Here is a 6,000-nt window from a genome sequence, read left to right as displayed (position 1 = left end):
ACACACACACACACACACACACACACACACACACACACACACACACATTTATGACACATTGATAAAAAAAGGGACAAAAAGGGTTGAAATTTTGTAATATAGGTGTTACTTGATAAATTTTGTGGCATAGATGATCCACAATAAATAAGTGAGTCTACTTTAGTTGCATGTTTTTCCACAGCAAAGACAAAAAACAAACAAACAAACAAAACAAAAAACAGAGGTTTTGAAAGATAAAAAAAAAATATGTAGTGGAGATATCATTGTGTGCACTTTAACAATCAGCTTGTTACCTTGTTGAGAACAACTGCCTTTCTGTGAGATCATGCCGTTAACTTTTGTTTTGAATTTAGAGCAAATAGAGTGAAAGTGTGGTATTTAACACAAGGTTATCAACCCAAGTCTGCTGGGTTGTCACTGCATAAAAAGGTTCTCTTCCTTGTACTTGTCAGTGGGATCCAAATAAAAAAAGCGAGTAAAAGAAAAAAAAAGTTCACATTTAGGATTTTTTTTTTTGCAGGTAAAAACAACAAAAGGTTTAGAAATGAACGTCAAATGCGACTTGGATTTAAACGGTCAGTGATGATCATCGTGAATTGTCTTTGAGATGTTCCTTACACGCTGAGTGAGTACCTTGATCATAGACACTCAAAAAAACAATAAACTTTTGATCTGCCCAGTATTGGGTCTTCTATGATCGCAGAAAGCAAGAGATGACGAACACGCCGCCTTGGCAGATCCAAACTGCTGCCTTTACCTTCTTGAGAAATGTTCATACCTTGACCTTAATGACCTCAAAGTTTAGAGTCAAAAAAGAAACACTTTTTTTTATATAAACTTTATTTAATTTAATTTTTTTTTCACTTCAGTCTTTTTTCCCCCTCAAATAAGTGTTGTAGACTAAAAGGTAGATATTGTATTTTTGCATTAACTGTGTTCATTATTTATTCTGTATTTTATTGCTAATGCAATTTCATTTTAGGTCTAATAATTTTACCAGCATTTTCTTTTTCTTTTGTTATAAACTAAGCAATAGTCAAATAAAAAGAAAGTAATAAGTAAGAAATTTTGCTAAGCAGAACATCTGTTCTAACTATTAGATACGTAATCTGGGACTGTAATCAACACAATGACTTATTTTATTGCTGCAGTCTCATCTTGTTTCTGGATCAGGAATTTGTAATGTAGTAGATTCAGTGCATCACACTTCATGACTTCACCTGGGTGGTCATCTCTGTCACTGTACAGCATTCTATCATCAATCTATCAATAGCTGTGAACTCATGTGATCATCATCATCATCATCACATTAATTGAGAAAATGGGAGGATTCTTAGGATGAGTCGTCACCAATACAACACGAGAGTAACGCGTTCTCAGGAAAAATGTTCTTTTTCTGAAAAGATCAATTTACTTTCATTTTGCCCAACATTTTTTGTCATAGAGCATTTAACTTGAGCATGAAAACAATGGTAAAAAAAAAAAAAAAACGATATGCCACAGTAGACGTCATTTTACATTTGTTCATCTGAGTTAAAAAAGACTGTCAGCCTGACAGAAACAAACACGCTCACACTTAGCTGCTGCGCTTTAAAGCCGTCCAGGAGATTCGAGTCCCGTTGTTGCCGCCACTTCTTTACACCGCAATGCTAGTTTCCTAAAATGTGACTTTTTAGAAAACCAGCATGTTAAATTTAGCAATATGTTCTGAAGTGATAAGATAAAAATGTTACCAAGACAGCATAAGTATGGGCGTATTGCCTTTGTTTACAGCAGCTCTATCTGACATTGACAATAAGGAGATGTACAATAAAACCTCAACAAAAGACAATGTTGCTAATTATTCTTTTCCTACAAGCACCAACGCAAACAAGGGTTCTTGTTACTCTGGATCTAATTTAAAGACGACACATGCAAGTCATTTTTGCTCAATTTGAAACACTTTCATTATTATGATAGTTAAATATCTTTTTTATCATTTGCGCAGCTTTCAAATTCAGTATTCGTGGAAGCCAAAGGAAATCAGTGGAAATTGATTCAAGAGACACTTAAGCAGAATTCGACGGGCTCCAGGGAAAAGTGCACGCTTGCATGTACTTTTAATATGACTTTTTTTGTGTATTTGCTTTGTTTCACTTCACCAGCAGAGCAAGAAAAGGAAAAAAGAAAAGAGGAACGTGATATACCGAACCAAAGAATGTCATGTTCTCTGGCTGTATCTTTGCCTGTAAAACTGCCGACAGTAATTATTTTGCATTGGTGGTATGCTCGGACGAGGGAAGCTTTTAATCTGTGCGCCTGTAATTCAGGGTTTCGAACCCCTTGCGGTCGTGTATAAACGCCACGTCCAGGCCGTATGAAATGTGAAGCAGCAGCCGGCCGTTTCACTTTGGACAGTCTGCTGTCTGAAACGGGGTAGAATTTGCTTTATTTCTACCTTTTGCTTGGATTTTTGGTTTAAAACAAAACAAAAAACAAAACAAAAAACACCATTACACTCTCAACTTGCCACAAGCGCGCTTTACATCTAAACACGACTGACATAATTGCACTGAGACACAGTTTCAGGTGAACTTTCCTCTCCCCTCCGTAAAAATAGATTTTCCATGAGTCAGTAGCAACTAGAATATCATACTGACTTCTAAGCGGCTTTACATCTGTTTTTTGTTTTTTTATATTCAGCTATGTATTATCCACCCCTTTATATCAGGAATGTCAAACTCATTTTCAGTTTCTGCCGAATTAAAACTCTGAATGTTCTTAAAAGGGGCCAGTTGTGCCAGAATGTATTGATAAAACCTATTAAATTGATAAAATATCATAAATAGCTGTTTTAGCATTTAATAAGTGTTATATTGAACATCTTTTCACACTGGTCAGTCCATCCAGGATTTTATGTTTGTTTTTGTGGGGTTTTTGCATTCAAAATCAGAATTGTGCAAAAAAAATCACAGATTTGGGCTAATTTATAAATATTAGGAAGGAATTGATACGATATTTGTGTTAATGTATGATGTCAAATGTGACTTTTTAGAAATCGCTGTGTCGGTCACAGACTATGACATGACATCAAGTGAGGGTGGGGCTTATTTGGTTAATTTTGAGGAAAAAAATGTTAGTAAAATCAAGAAAAAGAAGTGGGGATCTGTTGATTTTTGTGTGAATTTTCTGCAAGATCTTTGCGGATTTGTGAACAACTGGAGGGAGTTATTGATGTCATTTGGAGTCTAGAGGGCCACATAAAAAGCTACAGCGGTCCAAATTTGGCCCCCGGGCCTTGAGTTTGACTCATGTGCATTATGTTCTTAGCAGACTTTTTAAAAAGAAAAAAAAGGTTTTGTTGGCTCTAGTGGCCTTTATTTGAAAGTAGTTTGACAGGAAACAGGGTAATCAGAGAGAGGGAAGACATGTGGCAAATGTCACAAGGCTGGGAATGGAACCTGCAACCATGAGGACTAAGGCCTCTATACGTGGGTTGTGCTTTGCCCCTGCGCCGCCACAGCACCCCAATTCTCTGCAGACACACAGTGAGAGTGTACAACTACTGTCAAAATGGTTCTGTAGGAAAATAAAACTGCAATAGCCTCGTGTTAAATTTTGACGCCCTCGAAATTTTACTTTGCTAAAACACATTTTGAATTCTTTTCAGCATTTAGCTGCTACGTTTGAACAACTGTCATCACTTATAGTGAATCTGATGAATCTGAAGTTAGGTTCAGCTGTCACTGACAAATACTCTTTGGTGTGCTGTAGCTAAAACCACAGCTTGCAGAGGTTAGAAAGGACTGAAATAATAAAGACATTATTTTTTTTGAAGTCTTACTATTGTGCTCTATTCTTATATATTTTACTTAGTTTGAGTTTATAGTATTTAAAATGTGTGTACCGTTTTAATTATTGCTCTGCATACTGTTCAACGCTGTGCCTCTTTACTGGATCTCCCTTGAAAAAGAAATTTTATTTCATGGAACCTTCTGTTATAAAAGTTGTTAAATCTGAAAGAAAAAAAAAAACATCTCACTTTACAAATGTATCAGTCAGGAGAAGAACATCAGAAAATCCTCAGTATTTACAGGGAATATAGTCTTCAGCATTCTGTGAAAATATGGGACGACAGAATCAAAAACTGGTCGGGGGAAGGTGCATGAAATCCTTCTAAAGACGCTGCAGAAGAGCCGGAAGGTTTAGGTTGTCCTGTAAGAGAGAGAAATCTGATATGTTTTCTGTGTGCCGAAATTAAAGAGGGACGTTGCAAAAAGAAGCAATTTATGTTTTAAAAAAATTCCTAGTTTTGATGGAAATCTTCCAAAATCTTGCATGGGACTGTTTTGTTTTATAATCCAGAAAAATTCTAATTAGTTTATCTAGAGAAACTACTTACTACCTTCAATCAACACAGATTACTTGTTCTTAAACGTGGGGTTAGATTTTTATGTTTTCTTTTTTTCTTCTTTTGCTCTTTCCTTTGGTTTGTTTTTTTGTTGTTGTATTTCCTTCTAGTTCATGTAAAGCACTTTGAATGGCCTTGTTGCTGAAAATGTGCTCTATCAATAAAATGACCTTACCTTAACTTTTTATGGTCTGAAATGCAAACCCTACAGGTGTCTGCTGGAAACCTTACTGCGAAGAGGGGATTTGATTTGATTTTTCAACATCACATTAATTCCAAATAAGCTTGAAGATGGCTTCAAAAGAAGAAAGCATACATTTTCCCGTGGATTTAGTCCAGAACTAAACCCATTTAAAGTCTCGGCAATGATCTGAGGAGGACTGTGGATGTCGTTGCAATCTGTTAGATTTGGAGAACTATTTGAAGATAGAGCAGCAAAATGTTACCAACATGTGGGATGCTGATAGACTTCTACCAAGTTCATTCATGATCAGTAGAATTACAGTAATATGCACTCTGATGAAACTTGTCTATCAAATTTAATTTTTTTGTTTGTTTGTTTTTTAAATAATAACCTTTAACCCCTTAACTATCATGAGTACGCCAATGTCGCCATGGACCCATTGATTTACATGTAAGGGTTTTGATGGTAAAATGATGGTAAAATGCATAATCTTCATTCAGCCCACATTTCTGCTTTACTTTTTCCCCCTTTTTTTCAATACAGAAATGTGGTCTGCCTAAGCAGAACTGAACTTGGTAAAAAGGCTTTTCAATTTCCCACCTGAAATTATTTGCAGAATGATTTGAAATGATTTTGCATACCTTTGGGAAACTGGACTCAGAGATTCCATCACTGATGGAATCTCTGAGTCCATCAGTGATGGACTCAGAGATTACTCACTAGGGCACTGTCTGTGCCCTGGTGAGTAATTATGTGATTCCTCTTGGTTGTGTGTTTTGTTGTTGACTTGTTGTATGTTTCATGCCGCTGTCTTGGCCAGGTCACTCTTGGAAAAGAGTTTTTTAATCTCAATGAGTTATTTTTTTTTCTGGTTAAAGAAATGATCCACACATGCAGTTGTTCTAATGTAATGTTTTAATCTTAAATGCCAGCTGGCAGTGGACGGTCAACACGATCAACAAAAATAACGTTTGAATACATTAGTCTGTGTGAACGTCAAAAATATTCAAAGACTAAAGGACTTTATGGTGATTTATTCAGTGTTTACACACCCGCCCTGCACAGATTGCCAGTCTGTCGACGTGGCTGAAGATCAAAATAATATCCAAAATTGATATTGTTAAAGAAGTGCAGCCAATTTCTATAATCCAGTTTGTTTACTTCCATTAAAAAAAAGTCTTTAAGATATTTAGTACATCTTTTCCAGGGTTGGAAGTAAATTTAGAGGACACTAAAATAGAAGTATATATGTGAGAGTAATTATTTTGCAGTAAATATTAAACTGATATGAACATTTTGTGAAGACAGGAAGCTTCACTTTGAAACGTGAACTGATGTTTGTGTGTGAGATTACACTGCCACCTTGTGGACAGAACTCACACAACACTCCAGTCAGGAGCCTCTTACCATATAATGTTTAAGAAAA

Source organism: Gambusia affinis, linkage group LG06 (assembly GCF_019740435.1).
Source record: "Gambusia affinis linkage group LG06, SWU_Gaff_1.0, whole genome shotgun sequence".
Taxonomy (NCBI): domain Eukaryota; kingdom Metazoa; phylum Chordata; class Actinopteri; order Cyprinodontiformes; family Poeciliidae; genus Gambusia; species Gambusia affinis.
The sequence above is the reverse complement of the archived record's forward strand: the minus strand, read 5'-3'. Positions refer to the sequence as shown.